We start from the raw sequence: 24,004 nt of genomic DNA, 5'->3' as shown, positions 1-24,004 counted from the left end.
TCAACATGAGAATTTAATTACATAGATGTAGAAGAATTGTTTTTCAAATCGCTTGACATATTAATATTTAAAGGAATAATATGCTCAAAAAATATTGCATCTATAGATTCACAAATAGAATGATCAGAGACGTAAATCTATATGCAGCACTATTAGTTCAACTAATTAAGTCTTTCTACTAATAACAGATTTGAAACGTTTTTGGCATGCTTTACTATCTAAACACACATGACATTTAAAAAATTCATCAGTTTCATCATAGGTGTTAATTCCATTTTCCAAAGACTTACAGTAGAAGCAATATTAATTAATATGACGTAGTCTACCATGCCACAAATTGATAGACTCAACAATATAAGTAGAATTTGAAATACCTTCATTATTGACAATCTCTTGAACAATGTTCAATACAAATAGTCCTCCACTAACATATTCCTTCCCAACAAAATCTCCTCCATGAGAAATAATTGTTTTATTAGCTTAAAAAACAAGTTTAAGACCTACTTTGTTGAGAAGTTCTCCAGGAACTAAGTTTCTACTGAGGGAGGGAATATACAAAACATTGTTGAAGCATAATGTATTTCCAAAAGTTAATATAAGTAAACTTTTTCATTTACTAATTACTACAACAGTAGTGGAGTTAGACATATATACACACTCTTCATCAATGGACTCCTCAAAGTTATGGAATTACTCTTTATTGACAGAGAAATGCCTTGAGACACTTGTGTCTAGAAACCAGTTAATTTTGTTAGACAATAGATTTGCCTCAACAACCAAATCAGTAATAACTTCATACCCTTAGAAAGATTAACTTGGACATCACTCTGTCCTTCATGCTTTGAGTCCTACCCTTTTCTTTGAAAACACTTGACAGCCCTGTGACCAATTTTTCCAAAAACAAGACAAGAACCTAAAAAAATTTGAGTTTATCTTTCCATCTTGTTAAATTGTTTTTTCTTCATCATATGTTCCTTTTATGAAACTTTCTTCTGTTTTCCTTTGAACTTGTCTTCCACAACAATACTAGAAGATTCAACAAGATTAGCTTTAGAAGAACTAAGAGAAAGGTTACTTCCATTTTATCTTAAGACAGTTTTCCTCTTCAATATTCATATGACTAATAAGTTCTTGGAGTGTTAAATTCTTTTTTCTTATGTTTTAATTGATTTCTATAATCACTCTAAGATGGTGGGAATTTTTCAAGCAGATCATAAGCCTTAAATATCTCACACATCTTCATATCCTTGTTGAGAACATCAACAATTAGGTTCTCATATTCATTAACTTGTTCCGCTATTGACTTATTATCAACCATTTTTAATAGAACCCATTGTCTAACCACATAGTTTTTCTTTCTTGCATCATAACACCATATTTTTTCCCCAAATTATCCCATATTTCTTTGGCTTATTCATAGGTTAAAAATAAATTAAACAAAGGATTAGTCATATGATTTAGCAATTGTCCTCTAACAATTTTGTTATCCTTTTCAACCTTCGTTTTAACAATATCATCAACAGTTATAACATTGCTAGAATCATTAGTGGTGTTAGAACCATTCAAAGAAGGTTCTTTAAATATAACATAATAAACTTCTAATCGTCCAAAGAAAATTAAAAGTGTTTGTGACCATCGTTTAAAATTATTTCCATCCAAAGGCTCAATATTGTAAGTTAGTAAATCGCTTTCAAATTGTTGAGAAAAATACTACAAGATTGATATTACAGTGGAATCATAAAGTACTAAATAGCTTATAACAAGCACTATGTCATGGCAAGTCACTGCCTTGAAAGCGATTTCGGCTCGACGCCAGGTGCAAATTGTTGTAGTCGGTCATTCCCCAAGGTTCCAAAGATACTCTCAAACACGTGCAATCCTGGCTGAGAGTTTAGAGGTTGCCCATAACCAATTGGCCAAAAATATTATAAGAATAGGATTAAAGGAGAGAAATTCTTTCTTTTCTTTTTGTTAGTTGTTTTAGCATTCACAAAAGGACTACTTATATAGAAAATTTTTATAGGAGTTATTGTAGAGTCAAGAGTTAATTTTGATAACGCATTGTCAATGTTAATGCCATTAAAAGGCATTACATCACGTTCTATATAAACTCTTATTTTGTTTTTGGAACAGAAAATGTATTCTCAGAATAGAATATTTCACTATGTGTTTTCTTTGCATTACAATAAATGAATAGGTGACAATTAATATCACAATTATCACCGAGTTCAGTAAACTGAATACATTATAACCGTTAAGCTAGCTAAGTATACAGTTAGTTAGTAGTAGCATGTTAGATGGTCAAATAGTTGATCTTAGTCAGTTCTAATTAGTTAGATCTTGTTACATTTATGCTACCATATATAGCTAGTACACTAGGCCTTTAAATACTAAAAGATTGATTGATTCCCAATTCACTTTCTTTTCAAAATTGATTTGCCGCCATTGTTAGATTATTTTTCTTCTCAAGGAAAGTTCCTTGAATGGAACTTAATACTTTCCAAATTTTACTTAAAATGTGTAGAAATCTATAGCATAAGTTAATCAGATTTGTCACATAGCTATTCACCGTAAGCAACAAAGACCTCATCAAATACTTTCAATTAAAGCAAAAACTTAATCTATATCATGTTTGAAATCATGAACCCATAAATTAAATTATAATAAAAACCCCTTTAATATGATTAACCTTAATGTTTAAAAACATATTGACCAAAAAACAGCCTTACTCCCGCCGTACAATAAACATAGAGAGAGAGAGAGAGAGCATTGTACCTGAATATTGTTGAGTATGGTAAACGAAGAAGTCGACATCATGAACATTCTGATTGAGAAAGTGCTGGTCTATAAATTTCTTATCAAGAAAATAAGTTATAAGCTCTTCATTTTCATAAGAGATATTATCACAAACTATTATGTCCTTTTTATGGATGACATTAATCTCCATACAATTCTTGTCCACATTCATCATATTGACAATGTTGTCCTCCTTCCCATTTTCTCCAATTCTTGCACCCTTTAAGATCAATATCAAGATTAACGGCTTCTCAATTTTTAATATTCAATAAAAAAAGCTTCAAATGTCATTTCATGTATTGGGAGCTTGCAACTCCTTCTCTAGTAACAACAATTATCTTCCCTTCACTACCAATTTTCTACACTTTCATTACATGAAATAAAATTTGAAGCTTATTTTTAATCGTGATAATTATAAAGTATAAAATTTCTAGTAGAATGAAAGGAACGATGTGTTTTATTGATTGTAAACTAAGTATATATAGATTCTGTACAACTTTGCAACAAAGAGATAAACTAAGAAAAAAAACGTAAGGTTTATCTATAACCTAAATACTAGGAGGAAGTTACAACAAAGTCCTAAAGAGAAGACACTACTAAATCTGATGCTTTATTACGCCCCCACAAGTTGGTGGTATCAACAACATTCAACATGAAAAATTGTTGGATAAAAGAAGCTTTGGGAAGTGGTTTTCAGAGTATGTCATCCACTTGATTAGCTGAGTGAAGGTGGTAAACTTCAATATCCTTATCCTGAACTTTTTCACGAACAAAGTGAAAGTCAATGGGGAAATGTTTCATCCTACTACGAAATACCGTATAGGAACTAATGTAAGTGGTGCCGATGTTGTCAGAGAAAACCTGTGGAACTCAATAAAGTGAAAGCCGAAGTTCATGAAGAAGATTTTTGATCAAGTTAATTTTTACAACATCAGCTGCCACAGCTCTATACTCAACTTCTGTAGAGGACAGAGATATGGAGTGTTGTTTCTTACAGGCCGAGGAAATTGGTGTATTGCCTAGGAAAGTGATATGGCTAGAAGTAGAAGTGCTATCATTTAGATCACCAGCCTAATCAGAATAAACAACCAAACGAGAATATGGATCTTTGGTAATCTGTTTTCCATATTGGTAGGTGTGACGAAGATAATAGAGTAATTGCTTGACTTCTTTCCTGTGAGAATGGTGTGGATTGTGCCTAAATTAAGGTTTGCTAACAGTGAAGGCAATATCAAGATGTGTAAAGGATTAGTAGTGCAACTTTCCAAATACCCGCCTATAAAGAGTACCATCAACCAGAGGATCATCCACTGAAGTTGTAAAAATGGTAGTTGAGGTCATAGGTGTAGGAGCTCCTTTACTGTGTAGCATGCCAACATCATCTAAAATATCCATAATATACTTGTGCTGCGACAAAAAAAGGCCAGCAACATAAGAGATAACCTCAAAACCCCAAAAAATAATGAAGTTGTCCAAGGTTTTTCAAGGAGAAATGAGTGGAAAGACCATCAATTATATGACGTAACCCACGAATCTGATTTCCATTGATGATTATATCATCCAAATAGATAAGAATATAAAAAGTGAATTCAAAATTATGCAAAATAAATAAAGAAGAATCAGATTGAAACTTGACAAGTCCAACAGTTAGCATATAACTTTTGAGATCATTCTACCAAGCTCGGGGGGCTAATTTCAAGCAATAGATTGCTTTATTCAACTTACATTCATGGGTGGAGAGACTTTGAGCTTCAAAGAATGGTGGCTGCCTCATATAAACTTCTTCCTCAAGGTTTCCTTGTAAGAATGCATTATTGAATCAATCTAATGGATTTTCCAGTTGTACTACTTCGCAATGGTAAGCACCAACCAAATAGTAACTGGTTTGAATGTCGCACTAAATGTGGTATAGAAGTCTAAGCCTGGATGCTGCGTCAATCCCTTTGCAACGAGACGAGGTTTATACCTATCAATGGAATCATCAGATTTATGCTTTATACGACACAATGACTTGCACTCAACCACATTCATCGAAGGAGTATCTGGAACCAAATCCCATGTAAGTTTCCAAGAAAAGCATCAAATTAATCTTGCATTGCTTCTCTCCAATGAGGGTGAGGATGTTCTTGTTTGCATCTACGAGGAACAAAGGACGAGGACAGTTGGACCATGATACTAAATTACTTGGGTTTGAGGCTATTGTTTTGTAGCGTGTGACCATGGGATGGCTTGAAGTTTACACCACCGGTGAAGGATCAGATGGAGTCAAAGCAAGGCCAGGTTGGGAAGGGTTATTTGCAGATGACACAGAAGGTAGGTTGGTGGGAGGTATAGGGGGAGGGAGTGGTAACACTTAGGTACTTAGTTCTTGTTGAATTTTGTGTTGATAGGTTATTAATGTTCTGGGTGACGATGGGGGCTGCGTATTATTCGGTAGTGGTGTAATTGTAAGTGTCTATGATGTGGATGATAAAGTCTGAGAATTACCTGATGCGATAGAGGCACCTTCTGATCAGGCAGGTATTGAGTTGGGCAGTGAATAGTGCATGGGCAGAGCATCAGGGAGCGAATTACAAGAATCAAAACTTGATGGTTTATTAGTCACAGGTAGAACATTGGAAAAAATTTCCCAAGTGATATTAGTGCTCTGTTGGAATATTATATTCGAAAAAAATTTATAAAAAGGATAAGTGTCTTCAAAAAACTGAACATCCCTAGATAAGTACAATTTATTTTCAATGGGATCAAAACATTGGTGGTATTAATGTTTATTAGTAAATCCCAGATACACACAAGGAGTCGATTTTGGTTCTAACTTATTTTTTGCATACATTTTAAGCCACAAAAACATAAATAACCAAAAAAATCTAAGTGATTCATAATTTGGAGTCTCGTGATATAAAATTTCATAAGGGCATTTATTTTATAAATTTGGAGTGGTTGGACGGCTTACAAGGTAGACTGCTTGGTGAGAGGCGAAACTCCAAAAGATGAGGGAAAAGAGGCTTGATGCAACAAGGTTTTGGCAATCTAAAATACATGGATGTGTCTGCGTTCAATTGATGCCACTCTTCGAGGCGTGTATGGTGGTCAGTATGAGTTTAATACCATGTGTTTTGAGATATGAGGATAAAACTTGGAACTCACCACCACCATTAGTATAGAGAGACATATTTTTGGCTTGAAACTGATTCTCAATTAAGGGATGTAAAGCTTAAAAGACATCAAGAACTTCCTCTTTTGATTTTATAGTGAACAACCAGATGTATTCCGTATACTGGTCAACAAATAAGACATGATATTTCTTGTTATCAATTTACAAAACAAGAGATGACCCCAATGAATCAGTATAAAGTATTTACAATGGTCGTTGACTTTGTAATATATTTTCAGAAAAAGGTAACCTGTGCATTTTATTAGAATAACATGAATTAATGCTAGGATTTCTAGAATGTGAAAGTGGAAGAGAAAATTGATGTAAAATTGTGTTTACTGTATAATGAATAGGATGACCTAAACGATGATGCCGCAAGTGTATAGGAACGACAACATTGCATTGAGGGGTAATGATGTGCATTGCCTGATGGCCAATCATATAACCCATCTCGATTCTGCCCATGAAACAGAGGTGCCCCTTACTTAGATGCTTCACAAAATAAGAAAACAAAACAGTTCAGTAGCTGTATAATTATCGCAGAAAAATTTGGAAACAGAAAAAAGAATATTTTTTTGTAGAATGAGAACAAAAAGTATGAAGAATCTTAAATTATTGATTCGATGCACTTAAGTTAGTGTTACCAATATGAGATATTGGAACGATGTTACCCTCCCCATTACTATTTCTACTTGAGTTTGGTAAGTGTGCACATCAGTGAGGTTTTGGGCATTAGAGGCCATATGATATGTGGTGCCTGTATCAACAATCCAAGGACCCTGTTGAGGTTGACATAGTAGTTTGCTTGGGCTGTATGTGATAGTGTGATGTGATCTATAAACCTTAGAAGAATGACAAGGACGGTCACTAAACTGACACTTCAGAGTGTGGTTATAACGCTGCTGTTGGTTAGTGTTGCCAGCACGCCATGACTAGGCATGCCTTGACTGGTTGGCATTTGGGGAATTCGCATTTGAACTCCTATTAGAGTTGTTTCCTTGGCGAGGACATTTGTTTGTTTGTTGTGCAATAGAAGCAGTAATGGGTGTTGAGAGTGGATTCTTTGATTCTTCATGCTTGACGAAAAATTTAAGGTCAAGTAACTTCTCATAAAGTTCTGGATAAGAGATAGTAGAACCTCTTGCCAAAATAACAACTGATATTTCACGGAATTCAGGTCCAACTGCATTGAGGAATTATACAATTAGTTCCTCATTGGATACAAGAGCTTCAATAGTTGCAAGTTTATCACACAGAGATCAAACCTGGTGCACATAATCAGCGACATGAAGGGTTTCTTTAGCGAGGCAAGCAAGACGATCGCGCAAATTGAAGATCCTTGTTTGCGGTTATTTGGCATACACAATGTGCAAAGCATCCCAAGCAGCCTGGGAAGTGGATGTAGCGACAACTATAGAAGGAAATTTTTGATCAATTGAGGCCAAGATGGAGTTTTGAATCAGCTGTTCTTGGCGATACCATGAAACAAATGCAGGATTCTTGACGTCCTGATTATTTTGAGACACTGTACGAGCAGGGGCTAGGTGGGAACCATCGAGATGGCAAAAAACATTGTGACCACACATAAGCATGGACACTTGTGCTTTCCAAAGGGATAAATTGTGGCTGCCAGTTAATTTGATTGGTAACTAGGTGACAGGATTAAACTAACATTCGTTGTATTGGCAAAAGAGTTTGTTACAGTGGTGTTTGGGGCCATTTTTCTGTGAAGGGTGGAAGGGCTTCTCGATAGAAATTTAATCCTAAGAGTTTATTAACTTTTGACACATATAAAGTAGAGTATTACCAGTAGAATGAAAGGAAAAATGTGTTTTATAAATTTTAAACTAAGTATATATAGATTCTGTACAACTTCTGCACTGAAAAGATAAACTAAAAAAAAGGTAGGACTTATCTATAACCTATATGTAAGGAGTAAGTTACAAAAGAGTCCTAAATAGATGACACTACTAAATCTGATTCTTTAGTAATATTGATATTATTTATGTGATCCGGGTGCTAAAATGGAAGAAAATGGGAAGCAGGATAGCACTGCCAATATAATAAATGTGAGCGAAAATTGGATGGACATTGAAGTCATCCATAAACAGAAAGTGATGGTGGTTGATCAGATCTCTTATGCAAATGAAGAGCTTATAACTCATTGTTTTAATAAGAAAATTATGGTGGACTATCAGCTCCCTTATCAAACATGATCTACTATCAAGTTCCTGCTTTAATTGAAAGTGTTGATGAAATCTTGGCTTCATACGGTGAATAGCTGTATTGAGAATCTAAGCAACTCACTTATAGATTTCTGCACTTTTTTGAGTAACATTTCAAAAGTAATAAGTTTCATTCAAGGAACTTTCCTTCAGAAAAAAGAATCTAGCAATGGAGGCAAATCAATTTGGAAAAGAGAGTGAATTGGGAATCAATCAATATGTTAGTTGTACTAGAGTATTTATAGGCCTAGTTAACTACCTAACTGTGGTAGGGTAACTGTAACTAGATTAATCTAATTACAACTAACTAAGATTATTTTTTGACCATAATGTATACTATTTAGTGAATTGGATGATCCTTTACACCTCTTTAAAACTAGTCACTATAAAAATATTTTTTCATGCCTAGCCTTTCTTAAAGATGTGAATGTTGCAAACTATTTAGCCCTTTGTCATGTCAGCCAACTGATCCAGAGAGGCTAAGTAAAAAGTTTTGACCTAGACCTGCGTATAAAATAAATATTAATGTCAATGTTGTTTTGTATGTTCATGGAACCCAATGTAGGTATCTAACCGCATAGTAGACCTTGTAATCATAGTGAACTGCAATGGGCAACTAAATAAGCCTCTGTAGAGCTCTTGTTAATGGTGATTTCATCCAACTAGATGAAAAATTTCAACTACTATTGATTCTTAACTTCTTAACTAAGCCTTGTAGAGCTCCTGTTTATGGTGATTTGCTTCATGGTATTCCATCTGATATGCAGCTCTCCAGTATTCTGACATCCCATAGGCGGCCCTGAACTCTTTCCGCAGTCAATATTATGGAGGCATTTGTACTAGGCTTGAGGAGATATCCCTGGATTTTCTTGTTGTTCGATCCCCCCCCCCCCATTTTAATTTGGACCATTTCCATTTCTATTAGGACCACTATTTATAGGTTCATTCCCCTTGTATCCTTCCTTAGTAGTTGTTTGAGGCATATCCTTCTAGACATCCACGTGCTAATCAACAACATATTCAAAATATTATATGTCCTTGGGAAACATATCAACCCATTGTCTTTGCAGTTCCATGCGGCCACAAGGATTCAACCCTTTCATGAGTGTAAAGAGCTTGTCTTATTTACCCATATCTCGAATGTTCATCATTAGCACTACATAATGTTGAAATGGCCTAGTTTGTCACAACTCCTACATGTTCCTGCACATGTTACACTCCACATTTTCGGGGAAGAATTATAAGGAGATAGCAGCCTTAAGATCATGCTATGTGTCAAGATACATGGCATCACAATGAAGATACATGGATACAATTGATGACTTCTTACGTCCATCAACATACCTATGAAATTAAATATTGTTCAATGTCAAAAATGAAGTTCTCCCTTTATTTGAAATTCTGAGCTCCCTAGTAACGCTTTGTTTCTGGGATCTTGAGCTCTTGTCTCACGTAGGCAATATCCACAAAACCCCTGATGTGATTGCCACATTTCTACAGTAGTCCTTGAAGTTGAATACTTATAATATTTAGCTGACTATTCAAATTATCTATGGTTTGTTGCATGACAGTCACCTTGTCTACCTATTGTTTCTGTGGGCTAGTTTCTGAGTCCAGTCCTGTCCTGCTGGAGCACATCAAATTTACCATAAATTTTATATGCCTCTTGGGCTTATGTTTGCTAGTATCCTTCAAAGTTGCCACTTGTGTTCATGATTTCTCCCTTTGCCGGCCTCATCCTGTGGTCTACACTGTATAATCTTTACTCTATGTTGGTATAGAAATCGAATCAGGCGCCCTATTCATGAGGAATTATAGTCCTTGAATGCCCCCTCAACAGTTGCAACACATTCCCTTTGAGAGTTATTACTACCATCTATGTCCATAAATGATAACAATAGAAATGTGTTCCCTCGTTTGATGTCGAGCCTAGGATCCGATTGCAAATGCTACCCATCGCTCTCCTAGCATTTCTTAGAGAGGAGACATCAGGATAAGCAACTCATGTCACAATGAATAATCTTAAGTAATATTAGTAGATATCTTCATCGTAATCTGACCACAAGTACTCACATATCCATCATTTACGCCCATAAGGGACTGCAATAATCTCTACTTCTAAAGATGCTCACTATATATTTTTGATTTCTCATATTCATAGGATGCTGGGGGCACTACTTAGTCATACTCATTTAACGAAAACTAAACTGATACGGATGCAGTTCCTTATACTAATGTCGCTATTTCTTTCTGCAAATGATAAATGTGAGACATATTAAATTTGTCAAATTTATGTAGGAGTTCCTCTCATATAAAACTGGAACTAGATCGAAATAAAATTCCACTAAGAAGTCTTTTTCTCACATTAGTTATGATCCAAGATACCATCATCACATTGCATCTCTACTACTGATTAATCAATCAACTTCAAATTTGTTGCAAGTGATTGATCCATCTATAAATACAACCTTGTTCTTCATCAAAAGAAAGAGTTTAATAGCTTTGCTCAGAAATATAAAATTCTCTATGTCGATGAGCTGAATTCCTATTAGTACAACTTCAGGTGTGTCTGAAATTTTCAAAAACAGAGGATGATTTACCTGCCTTACTATGGTAGGTAAATATGACTAGATATATATAATTACAACTGACATTCATCTGCTAATTGACCATCTAACATGCTACTACTAACTAACTGTGTACTTACAAGCTAACTATTATAATATATTACGTTCCATTAGCTGATTTATCTTTTAAAGAATGACCATCCTTTTCTCTGAATCCAGAGAATCTTTGTCCTTGCAATACATCATGTATCATGTAATGAGTATTTGTTTGTTGCTATGAAGAAAATGAATAATGGAGATGCCATTATTGTATGGTTGTCTTAGTTCCTACATAATTTTAGGTTCTAAATATTTATTTATTATATTCTCTCTAGTTTGTATTATAGATCCTAAAGTTTATCACCCTGTGTAGAAATGTGTTTAAACTTGCTTACTCTTGCGGACAACTTAAGCTGAGGAGGGTCAGCGTTCTGGTATTTTCACGATTAGCAACACACTACTTCCACTTCAATTGCCAATGATTCTGAGTAGTAATATAATCAAACAAAAGGTTGGGATTGTTCCCACATGGAGTGGTTTTGATAATAAGTAGTGATATGTGAAACAATTCAAGTCAGTCATAGCTAGAAATATTTACGAATAAAAGAATTGTTAAAAGTATAGGGTGACACAAGTGTCAAATATAAAAAAGAGGGTTTGTATTTAATTATAAACGAAAATAATAAATAACACAAAAATAGACGAAATTCTTGGGAGTGATAGGATTATTGGCTAAGGTAAACAACCGATTAGTTGCAATTAATATGGAATAACTATAAATTCGTGAATAATCTAGACTTTATTGAGGATAAACTCTTCAAAGCAGTTTACATCGAATCAAATAATCTTGGTTTTCAAACCTCTCTTTCGGACAAGCCAAAAAACATGAAGGTAGAGTTGCATTGGCACCTACAACCTTTTAGATTAATACACAATTACCGAATGAAATCACTTTAAGATAGTATTTACACAATCAATCAAAAACACCCACCAGACTGCTCCTTTCCACCGCCCATTTGTCAAGGCTTTTCAAACTGGAACATTATGCGAGACCAAGGAAGTCCGGTGACTCGCTCAATGGGTTAGTTGATCTTTAGGCTTTCTTCACTTCTCTCTTTTAGCTTCCATGTTCCATTTTATTCATTATTGTCCATGCTATGTGTCTCAATTAAAATCCCTAAAACTAAGTATTTATTTTGGCACAAAATATACATTTGAGGGCACTAAATTTATTAATATAAAGACCTAAGTGAGTCTAAATAATGGACTCATCAACACCCCCAACTTAAACATTTGCGTGCCCTCAAGTAAAAGTCAAGTTCAGTAATTCAAAAAGGATGTCTCAAATAGGGCTACACAAGATTCAATCATAAATGCACACAAAAAGACTCAACTTACTGATGGAAGGATCAATTATGCATTCAAAGATTCAAGTTGTGACTTACCATTACCAAAGAAGCACAAGCTCCCAATACTAGCTCCGAATGCAATTTCAAGCTCAACAAAGGTGTTCAAATTCCCTCACAAAAACAACGACCATATTCACGTACTATGGTACACAATTTAAAGTTTCAGAATAAAATGTGAAACCCACACTCACAAAGATAAACACAATGCATGACTTCACCAATAGGTTTGCTCGTATTGTTCAATCAACCTTCTCTTAAGCTTATTCAAGATCAAAATACTCTTTTTAAGTCTTGTAACAGGGTTTAGTTTAAAGGTATGATAATTTAGGCTGAGTGACTTTTATCCTAATGAAATGTGGTGTTAAAAACTCATCCTTCCCTTTTCTTAAAAAATTTCATTCGTTATCACAAGTTATCCTATCATTCATCTTTCATAGACAGTTGGAAATCCCATTTCGTTTGTATGTTTTCAACAATAGTTCGCAATTTTTTCTTTCTTTAAAATTTTCATTTCTGTCTTCTTTTTAATTTTTTTAGGTATGGAGGGCTTACATTTTTGCCAAAACACAGGTAAAGGGGGGATTTCTTGCACTCCTTAATTTACATGTTCTTTTCACCACACCCCAACTTAGACTTTTGACCTAAGTTGTCTATTCAAACAAACCACAAATCATGAGGGTTATGGGTAAATGGATCAATAAAAAGGTTATGTTTTCATCAAGTTTTTTACAAGAAAAGGTTAAGGCTCACGGGGTGTTAAAACGTGTTCAAACACTCACAAGGTAGACCACAAAAGAGGTATATGTAAAATTGTTTCACACTCTTCAATGTTTTGTAAGATCATTTCACGAGTTTATGTCACTTATTCAACCACCAATGAGAGAAATTCTAGGTTTCATCACAAATGGTTCACGGTAAGCTCATCACACAAGGCATTGACACCAAAGTCAAACAATACTCCATACTTTAACTAGTGTTCAATGTTCATTACAAGAGACTCAATTCGATACTTTGCTAGTTACAATGAGATGCAACGAGCTCACATATTGTCTATGCAATTTCATTTGGCCTCATCGTAGCTGCACATTCATTTTTGTTTGATTCTGAGATCTATTCAAGTCATTGGTATTGACAAAAATAGATACTCACTTATGCAACTGAACAACCACAATCAACACAAACAAGCGGTGGAATTTTTTTTGGAAGGGTCAAAAAATCAATTTTTATTTAAAACAAGGAGCCAGAAGCTCAAACCTTCCACAAAAAATAGTGTACAACAACAATTTAGCTCAAAACCTAAATTGGAAAAGGGCCTAAAATACCCTCAAAGTATTTGATATGGTAAAAAATTATCCTCCATCCACCTATTGGCTCAATAATACCCTTCCCACCCACCTATTGGGTCCAAAATACCCTTACCATCTACCTTTTGTTTCAAAATTGACAACTTATTTAATGGTTTTATATTTAAACTATTAAAATATTTTTTTAAATATGTAGCGCTCAACTATTTTTTATAATTTAACTTATTAATATACTTTATATATCAATCCACTACCCACTTATTACTAATTCAACCCCTCCGAATTAATAAACCCGCACATTATTAATGCAACAACAGAAAAACTATTACCAATTAAGTATTTTTAAAAATTTGAGACTAAAATATCTATAGAAGTAAATTATCATACATTCAAGGGTCCAAATAAAAATTACCAGTAAACTTCATATTAATTATTCTTACGTCTCAATTATGTGATATTACTTCATAGGTAACTTTGTTTTTAAAAATAATATATTAAAGGTTTTAAAACAAATCATAAATATTTGTAAAATTATATTTTAGAAAAGTGCATGAATTAATTCGGGATGTATAACTTCTTTACCTTTAATTATAAATTTCTAATTCAATATTGAAAGAGAATCCTATTGAAACTCTCCTTCTAAATAAGTAGCTCCACCTAAATTTAGTTGGGACTTCGATTTGCGCTCGAATAATTTTTTATGTCATTTTCAAGAATCTATAATTTCATCCTGTTTTAGTAGTGTTTATGGCCATTTTTATATTATAATTGAATTATTAATTGGGTGTGGTTTAGTTAATATTGAGTGGGTAGTGGGTTGTTTATATTAAAAAATTAAATTAAAACCAATAGTTGAACTACATGTATTTTAAAAAATATTTAAAGAATTTAATATTAAAATAATTAAATAAGTGGTCAATTTTGAAGCCAAAAGCGGAGGACAGGGGTATTTGGAGCCAATAGGTAGATGACAGGGCTTTTTTGAGCCAATAGGTGGATGAAGGGTAATTTCGAACCATTTTCAATACTTCAAGGGTAGTTTGGGACCTTTTTCGAACCCAAATATATAAACAAAACCTAAACATTAATATTTGCAAAAACACCACACAAAATGAGGGCCTCACCCCACCACAAATAAAATTATTTGTCCTCAAATGCAAAATATATTATCCATAAGTCAAAATAAAAGTAAGAAGGAGAAGCAGGTAAAGAGGGATCCTGTATATGCAGTCTCTCCATATGTCTGGGCATCACTGCCCGGTGTGTCAATCTAGATTAGAGCCTCAGTATCTGGAGACACTTTAGAAGACGCATCCCTACAAAACCCACTAGGAGCTTTCGAGGGTCTATCCGCCAAAGAGGTATGCACAACTGCATAAAATCACTAGGCCCCTGAAGGAATATAGTGGCCTCGGGGAGTAGTCTCCCTGTAAGAAATGTGCCTCTGGATCTTTACTAAGCCCCATGTGTAGGTTGTCTTCTATTATTGGGAAGATTTTACCTCTCTTAAATTATTTTGAAATTCAATCCTCGGATCTTTTTTGGTGGCATGATTCTATCAACAATTTATGGTCTAGCCATGTTGGCAAAGTATCAAGAAAAAGTAATAAAAAATTTAAAGAAAAGCAAATAAAATCAGTTGTAGAAAGATTCACCGAACTGGTCGGTGAGTTGCCAAATAACTTTGGCGAGCAAGGGCTACCCCGTCGAAAGTTACAGTGCTACAAGAATATAGGGGTGCAAACAAATGGTGATCATGATGTTTTAGAAGAGCATCTAGTGCCTTCGGAGACTTCAAGACTTTCGGTGAAAATTGCAGAGTTAAACAACAATTTAAGTATGAAGTTAAAGGTGAAACGGGGGACTTTGGTGAACCGCCGAGTGGTTTGGCAAAATCGACCCACCTCACCGAAAAATCCAATTTGCCTACTTTCAATCAAAATTCTAGAATTCCACCTTGCAACCCCCGAAAACTAAATCATAGTATGATCAACTTAAATTAAAAAAGACCCATTGAACCTATTACATCGGAATATACAGACAACTCTCGATTTTGCCAAATTTGGTCAATTGATGAATTTTGCCCTTAAGAATGCTAACACCCGCTCTATTATTGGGAAATTTTTGTCATTTGGCACATCTAAGGGTTACTCATACTTCACCCATCTAAACTAAACAACATGCAAGCACAACCTATAAAATTTAATTCATTTTAAGGGACAAAAATACAAGATTTCAACACTATCCACATTATGGCATATATATTAAAATTAAACATACAATCAAATAAATTAATCTTATCATAAAGTCCTATCACACAATAATACGTTAAGATCATTTGCATACGAGTACAAAATTATAGAAAAAAACTTAGGGTTTCGAAACAAACCTTAAATGTTGATTAAGATAAGATTGCAATGCTAGGCGGCAATATCATCCAAATCCGAGCACAAATCAATCACAAAAATACATTAAAAGTATAGGAAATGTAGAAACTATAGTCGGGGTGTGATTTTGGGAAGATAAAATGTGAGCTAAAGTGAAATAGTTGGGAGCTTACACCCTTGGAATTTTAATAACTGTCAAATTCTCGCCCATTCGGCGACATTGTTCATCCTCGCAGATCCCCTCGTTGACATGTCGAGTGTTCACTTACCTCATAAGGTTTTAGAAGACCGTAAGTTGATGTGGGGGTCCAAATGGGCAACTATCTCGGGATCACTGACGAAGTCGTCAATTCACTAATAATTTTTTTGTCTTGCCGAATTTTAAAGAACCCAAATCCAATTGTCTTGCGTCAAAATGGAATTTAAGTCGGGTTTGCTACTTCCTCGACGACTTACCAACTAGACTTATAGCTTGCTAAACTTCACTTTACAAGTACTTTCCACACTTGATCGTGCACATAACCATACCATTATTTATCAAAAATATATGAAAAGCAATAAAGGGTCTTGAGTTTCCTCCCAAGAAGCACCTTAGTTAACGCCGCAGAATGACACAAGTCCACATTCAACCCTCATTATTGGGGTTGGACATAATATCATCAGCAAAAACCCCCCTTTCTGTCTCAAGTTCAAATGAAAATAAGATATGACCTATTTGGGTCTCCACCTGCTTAATCAATACTGAATGAGAGGTGACAGTCTGACTAAGGGTCGACACATCTTCCTTTATTTCATTATAAATTTAGTCGGACACCTTAAGTTTATTTAGGATACGGGAAAACATATCCTCAAATCACCTACCTTCCAAACTCTTTGGCACTAACTCTCACGAGGAGGCACATACATATACTTCTTCCAATCGTTCAATTTGTATTAATGTCCCTCCATTATCAATCACTATCCTTCCAATCTTAATCCCTATTAAAAACTTGGTTACCACCCTCCCTCAGGTAGTTTTAACAATAACCACCACCTTGAGTTCCATGGAAATTCACCTTGTTTTCAAACTTGGACTCATCAATATTAGCACACTTGACACCCACATCATTGACACTCTAAGCACCAGCTCCAATGAAATATTTGGAGAAAATTTCAAGTTGCGTCATCGTATAATCCATGTTATGGTTCCTTTATTGCTGTTTCTCCATCTGTTCCTTGGTCAAATTGAACGCGAGAGGGGAGACCTGGTCTTCATGGGCAGACCATATGTAAAACTTTGAAAATCCAATACTTGTCTTAGAGCCTAACATAGGTGTTATGGGGTCTAAGTACTGTTTTATGACCTATTTTAATGAATATAGGTCATTTAGGTTCAATAACAAAAATTTCCTAGAACGTCCATGACGTTTGGAAACTAATTCTTAAGGGTACTATCATGCCTTAACCTATTTTACTAGTTTTTACGAGTCGAAAATGTATGAAATTAGGTGGAAGGGTGTATAACATGTGTTTAAGGTGATTCATGGTCGAAATTTTTAAGTAAGACTCCCAAAGTACCAACCAAGGGCCCTTGAGGAGGACCCTGGCAAGTAAGAGGCAACACTGCCTAGGAAGTGGTAACCACGAGAAGCTATCATTGGATCGTGTGTGGATCGACGGGGCATCGATGAACACCATCATCCCACTCAAAGAAAAAATTATAGAGGCCCTCAGAAGCAAATTCTATGAACTCAACGACGGTTGTGAAGCATGGAAGGCACAATGCCCGTCGACTCACAGATGGCCCGTCGTTCGGAGTCTCGTCTGTGAGGGTCATGTTTCCTGCACAACATAAGTTAGTTTCATTTAATTAGTTAGGGGTTATTTCATTAATTAGGGGTTTAAGTGAATCTAATTAAGTTTATTAAGACCCCATATAAAAACCCTAATCCTCATTAATGTAAACACAACTCACAAAATATACTCTGTTCCTTCTCTCTTCTTTCTCACTCTATTTTGAAAACACCATTGAAGACAAGCTACAGGGACGTTTTAGGGGACTAAAAGGGATTATTTCACAATCAAATCTTCATCAAACGTTAAGGTATGGGATATAATTCACCGTTGAGACTCTTTCTTCAAAGGTTTCCTTCAATGTTTATTTCAAAAGTTTAGTTTTCATGTAGGTTTCATCCGATTACGTAATTGATGTTGTGAAATGAGTTGTTTATGTTTTTTAGTATATAATGTATAGATTAACATGTATTTTAACTTTACTATGATGAATTGTGACTGTTTGGTTCAATTTGAAAATATGACCCTTAACCCCTTACCCTAGGTTTGATCTTGATGTAAATTGGGTTTTGATTGATTCAATTGTCTTGATTATTGGTTAAATAATTATTATCATGTTGGTATACCAATAATTAACAAATTAGAATAATTTTTTTATCTCATGCTAATATTGAGAAGTGATATAGGTTATGGAAATTGGCCTAAGTAACCTTGTTTTAAGTATTGATTTTGTATTAAATTATTAAGTAGTGACTCTTCTAGTATTGTTATCATGATGATTATTAAATTATGTTGTTGAACATCTAAATTGTATTGAATTGAGGTTTATTTGTAAGGCATAAATGATGAACCATTAAGGAGACTTGCTAAGTCTTGAAATCTTTATCTTTACTTCCAATTGTGATTAATTTTGGTTAAGTCGTGATTTTATATTGGAGTATTCTTATATTAGGATTATAGGGTGGTATGATGTTGAATTGAAATGTCTTGACTATGTTGTGAGGTTTATTAAGGTGTATGTGATATAAGGATGGTGATGACTATAAATGTGCCTTGATATACTTGAAATGCTAATTTGTTAACCTCACTCATATGAATTGTGATAAAAGGACTATACTCATGCAATTCTTATTGAGCTATTGATGATGATTATTATACAAGGGGTATACCCTATGACCTAAACTAGGGTATGATTAATAATTAAAGGCTTAAAGACATTTCAAAAAGGGTCTCTATCTTAGCACCGAGTGAACTAGATTGAGGAGTGTTCCTTACCACATAGGGAAGGTAGGAGCACTCAATTATTCTTCATTGGAGACTACAATGCATGGAGCATAAAGAGGGTCCCAACTATATCTCCTAGTTATTGAACTATGTTACTCCCATAGGAATACTAGCTAGTGGATCCACGTAGTTGCTATGTTTTAGATTTTGGCACTACTTTGGCAAGTAGTCCGCCTTCTTTAGATGTAGGGTTTTATGAAATCGGATTCTACACTAGCTCATGTGGTCTATATAAGTTAGGGGAAGATGTTCCCAAAAGGTAAAATGAATTAAAGGATTTTAAATTTAACTAGGATAACCTAAGGGATCTAGCTTAGTCTAGGTAGGGGTATGAGACTCTATCTAAGCATTGCACTAGTTAGCCTTGAGAGGAGTCTGAGGAAGATGTTGTTATATATGTTTACGTTATAATGATATATGATATGCACATGATGAAATTGGACATTGTTGATACTATATGTTGGTTAGTTCACTTATGAGTATGCATTGGGTTATATTGTTAAAAATAAGATGAAATGCATATCTAAATGTTATATTATGTGAAGTTGGACACTGGTTATGGTTTCTTGTTGGGGCTACTTGATTGAGTAAGGTTATGGGGCTTTACTTGGTGATTACACTTGTTTACTTGGTAAGTATTAATGATAAGTTTCCTTGCATATTATGATATAATTGACTCTTAGACATGCTTGTGATGTAATTCCTTGGTGATACGGTTGTAGTAAATTATGGTTTCAATTATGTTAGGATACATATTACTTGTTTGATTTATTAAGCATGTTTGGTTGATTGGTATTACTTTCTTTGTTTTTCATTAGACTTTTAAAAGGGAGAAAAGTCATGATTTGACCAAATGTTCCTTTTTAGCATGTTTTGCTCTTATATTTTCATAAGGTATAATACTTATAACATGTTGAGTACTAACCTCATTTTCTTCTTTTTTTCCCAAACACTTTAGGTTCCGATCGTTGAATGCTCATTCGAGATGACAGGATGAAGGTTTGTATATTCTCTATCATCCAAGTGGGCAGGTCCTTACTTTTCGAGGGAGATGTCAATATCTTGGCTATGGAGTTCCTTTTTTTGTAAGACTTTCATGTTCATTACACTTTCATTGTGTACGACTTTTATAAGCCTATATGTGGCTTCTTTACATTCGATGTAGGGCTATGCCCAAATATTGATGATCATTTAGATGGTATCAAATGACATAATCTTTGAGACTATTTTCTATCTTATATATATGTTTGTGCAATAAAAATTGAAGATTATGTAACCTTCCTATACAAAGGGTGTATGTATATTCGATATGTATTATAGTATGCGTACGTAGAGGTCTATGTTAACCTCCAAGTAGGTATAATGAAAAGTTTCAAAAATTTTCCACATTTTCAACCTATGAATGTAATGACATGAGACTAAGGGTATAGTCTTAGTCCTTAAAAAGGACGACTACGCTAGTTATGTCCAAGGGGTAAACCCGGATGTGACAAACTTAGTATCAGAGCATGAGGTAGAATTTCATTGAGTTATGTCTCTCTCTCTACCACGTCTATGTAGGTTTGTATTCATCATTGTGAAGCGCGCCACACTTATGAATACGAACCTATTTGATGCTTATGAATCGCTCTCTCTTGGAAATCCTATATCGTGCCGTTAGAGTTTACCTATGGTGTGCTTTTGCATCTAAACATGTTGTTGTGCTTATAGGAAGAAAGAACACTAAAAGTAATGCCTCTTAAATACTTGAAGAGGAAATTTCCAATGCAGGAGTTCCTCCCCATAGTGAATAAGTTCCTCCACTTGAAGAAGGTGCTAACTTAGAGCAAGCACCGGTTAATACTTCTCCATTGATGGATGAGAATATAAGAACAACTCTTCTCCAAACGGCCCAAGCTATTATTACTCAAGAAAAAGTGGCCACGGCTCAAGTCCAAGATATGAAAACTCAAGCAAACCTTGCCCCATCCTCATCAAAAAGTCATTACTATGGCTTTCCGTCTAATGGACTTCACTTGGATGAACCCTCCTGCTTTCTACGGGTCTAAAGTTTATGAAGACCCTCAAGAATTAATCGATTACGTCTCTGAAATACTTTTATCTATGGGGTTTACCACAAGTGAGGAGGCCGAGTTGGCCACCTATCAACTCAAGGACGTGGCTCAAGCATGATTTGTGCAATGGAGGGATAATAGGCCCTTGAGAGGTAGTCCTTTGACTTGTAAGATTTGTAAGAAGGATTTTCTTGATCATTTCTTTCCTAGGGAGATGAGGGAGGCTAAAGTGGTGAAACTCATAAACCTTTGCCAAAGAGGTATGAGTGTTCATAAATACTCTTTGAAATTAACAAAGTTGTCAAAATATGCTCCTTCCTTGACTTCCGATCCTAGAGATGAAATGAGCATATTTGTGACGGGGGTGTCAGATGATTTAGAAGAGAAGTGTCATTCGGCTATTATACACGACAACATGAACATTTATCATCTTATGGTGCATGCCAAGTATGTAGAAGAGGCAAGGTCTAGGTGGAAGAGTAATGAATCTAAGAGGGCAAGATCTTTTGACCGAGATTCTTCAAATAATAGGCTTGAGATACAAGACAAGCCTCGACTTACGAAGCAGGTTTCTAATAAAGTTCCCTCTAAGTTTCCTAAGTCTAGGGATTGGTAGGGTGTTCAACCCTAAGACTAAAAATGGAAAGAGTACTAGTTCACAAACCGAGAAGCCAACTTGTGGAAAGTGTGGCAAGAAGCATTATGGTTATTGCCTTAAGGGGACAGATAATTGTTTTGGTTGTGGCAAGAGTAGGCACAAGGTGAGGGATTTCCCTAATGTGAGGAGTCAAGACAAGGGTAGTGGTCAAGCTCAAGCAAGTGGTTCTAATGAGGAACCAAAGAAGAACCCCTTCACTGTAGCGGTGAGCAAGAGACTTTTCCCGACGTGGTGACCGATATGTTGAAAGTATTCTCTATTGATGTATATGCCTTACTTGATCGTTGCACTACTTTATCCTTTGTTACTTCTCTAGTAGCCAAAAAGTTTGATATTTTACCCAATATTTTGCATGAACCTTTGGTAGTGTCTACTCCGGTGAGTGAGTCGGTTGTTGCAAAAAGGGTATATAAAAATTGTCCAATAATGTTTCCCAATAGAGTATTTAATGTTGATCTATTAGAACTAGATATGATAGATTTTGACATTATATTTTGTATGGATTGGTTGCATGCTTTCTTTGCTTCTATTGATTGTAGGAAAAGGGTGGCGAAGTTTAACTTTCCATGTGAAACCGTTGTAGATTGGAAGGGAAAACTCTATTCCGAGAGGTTGTATCATCTCTTGTCTAAAAGCATGAAAAATGATCTCTAAAGGTTGTCTATACCATATTGTAAGAGTCTAAGATATAGACTCTGAATTCCTCCCATTGAGTCGGTCCTTGTAGTGAATGAATTTCCAAAGGTCTTTCCTAATAACCTTCCCAGTTTTCCTCCTTAACAGGAAATTTATTTTGGTACCAATTTGCTATCGAATACAAATCCGATTTCAATTCCTCCTTATCGGATGGCCCCAACCAAATTGAAAGAGTCGAAGGCTAAACTCAAAGATTTACTAGACAAGTGATTCATAAGACCTAGTATTTCTCCATGGGGTGCTTTGGTTTTGTTTGTGAAGAAGAAGGATGGGTTCTTAAGAATCTGTATTGATTACCGCAAACTCAATAATGTCACAATCAATAACAAGTATCCTCTCACTCGGATTGAAGATTTGCTTGATCAACTCCAAGGGGCAAGTTACTTTTATAGGTTTGACTTGACATCAGGGTATCACCAACTTAGGGTGAGAGGTGGGGATATACCAAATACAGCATTCCGGACTAGATATAGTCATTATGAGTTCTTGATAATGTATTCTGGTCTCACTAATACTCCGGCGGTGTTTATGGACCGAATGAATAGAGTGTTTCAAAATTACCTAGATTCATCTATTATTGTCTTCATTGACGATATCTTGGTTTATTCGATGAATGAGGTTGATCACATGGGTCATTTGAGGGTGGTATTCCAAACCCTTAAGGAACATCAATAGTTTTCCAAATATAGCAAGTGTGAGTTTTGGTTGAGGTTGGTGGCATTTCTTGGGAACATCATATCTAGTGAGAGAGTTGACCTAGACCCAAGGAAAACAAAGGCGGTGAAGAATTTGCCAAGACAAATTCACTCCAACCGGAATTAGGTGTTTCTTAGGTCTAGCAGGTTATTATCGGAGGTTAGTGGATGGTTTTGCGTCCATTGCATCTCTCTTGACTACTTTGACCCAAAATAGTACGAAATTTAAGTGGTCAGAGGCATGTGAGAAAAGTTTCCAATTGTTGAAAGATAGGCTCACTTCCGCTCCGGTGTTGACTTTACCAGAGGGTACAAAGGGTTATGTTGTGTATTGTGATGCATCCCGAGTGGGTTTGTGGTGTGTTCTTAAGCAACACAAGAAAGTGATAGCCTATGCTCTAGTCAACTTAAGGTACATGAGCGAAACTATCCCGCTCATGACCTTGATTTATCGGTCGTGGTGTTTTCTTAAAAAATTTGGAGGTATTACTTATATGGTGTACATGTTAATGTATTTACCTACCATAAGAGTCTTCGTATTTACCCAAAAGGAGTTGATTCTCCGGCCAAAAAGATGGTTAGAGTTTTTTTATAGATTATGAATGAGTGTCTTATATCACCCCGACATGGCTAATGTGGTTGCGGATGCCCTAAGTCGTATGACTATGGGTAGTGTATCCCACATTCATTAAACAAAGAAAGACTTAGTGAGGGAAGTATATAGGTTGTCTAGTTTGGGGGTGGCATTAGAAGATTCTTCGGATGGTGGTTTCATGGTCCATTATAACCCCCAGTCATCATTCGTGGTTAAGGTGAAGTCCAAGCAACACCTTGACAAGTCATTGATGGAGTTTAAGGAAATGGCCCTCGGTAATCTTAACGAGGCATATTCCCTGGGGGGATGGTAATTTATGTTTCCAATGGATATTATGTGTTCCCAGGGTAGATGGGTTGAGGGACCAC

This window comes from Solanum lycopersicum, chromosome 4 (genome assembly GCF_036512215.1).
Source record: "Solanum lycopersicum chromosome 4, SLM_r2.1".
NCBI classification, from domain to species: Eukaryota; Viridiplantae; Streptophyta; class Magnoliopsida; order Solanales; family Solanaceae; genus Solanum; species Solanum lycopersicum.
Note: the sequence above shows the minus strand (reverse complement) of the source record.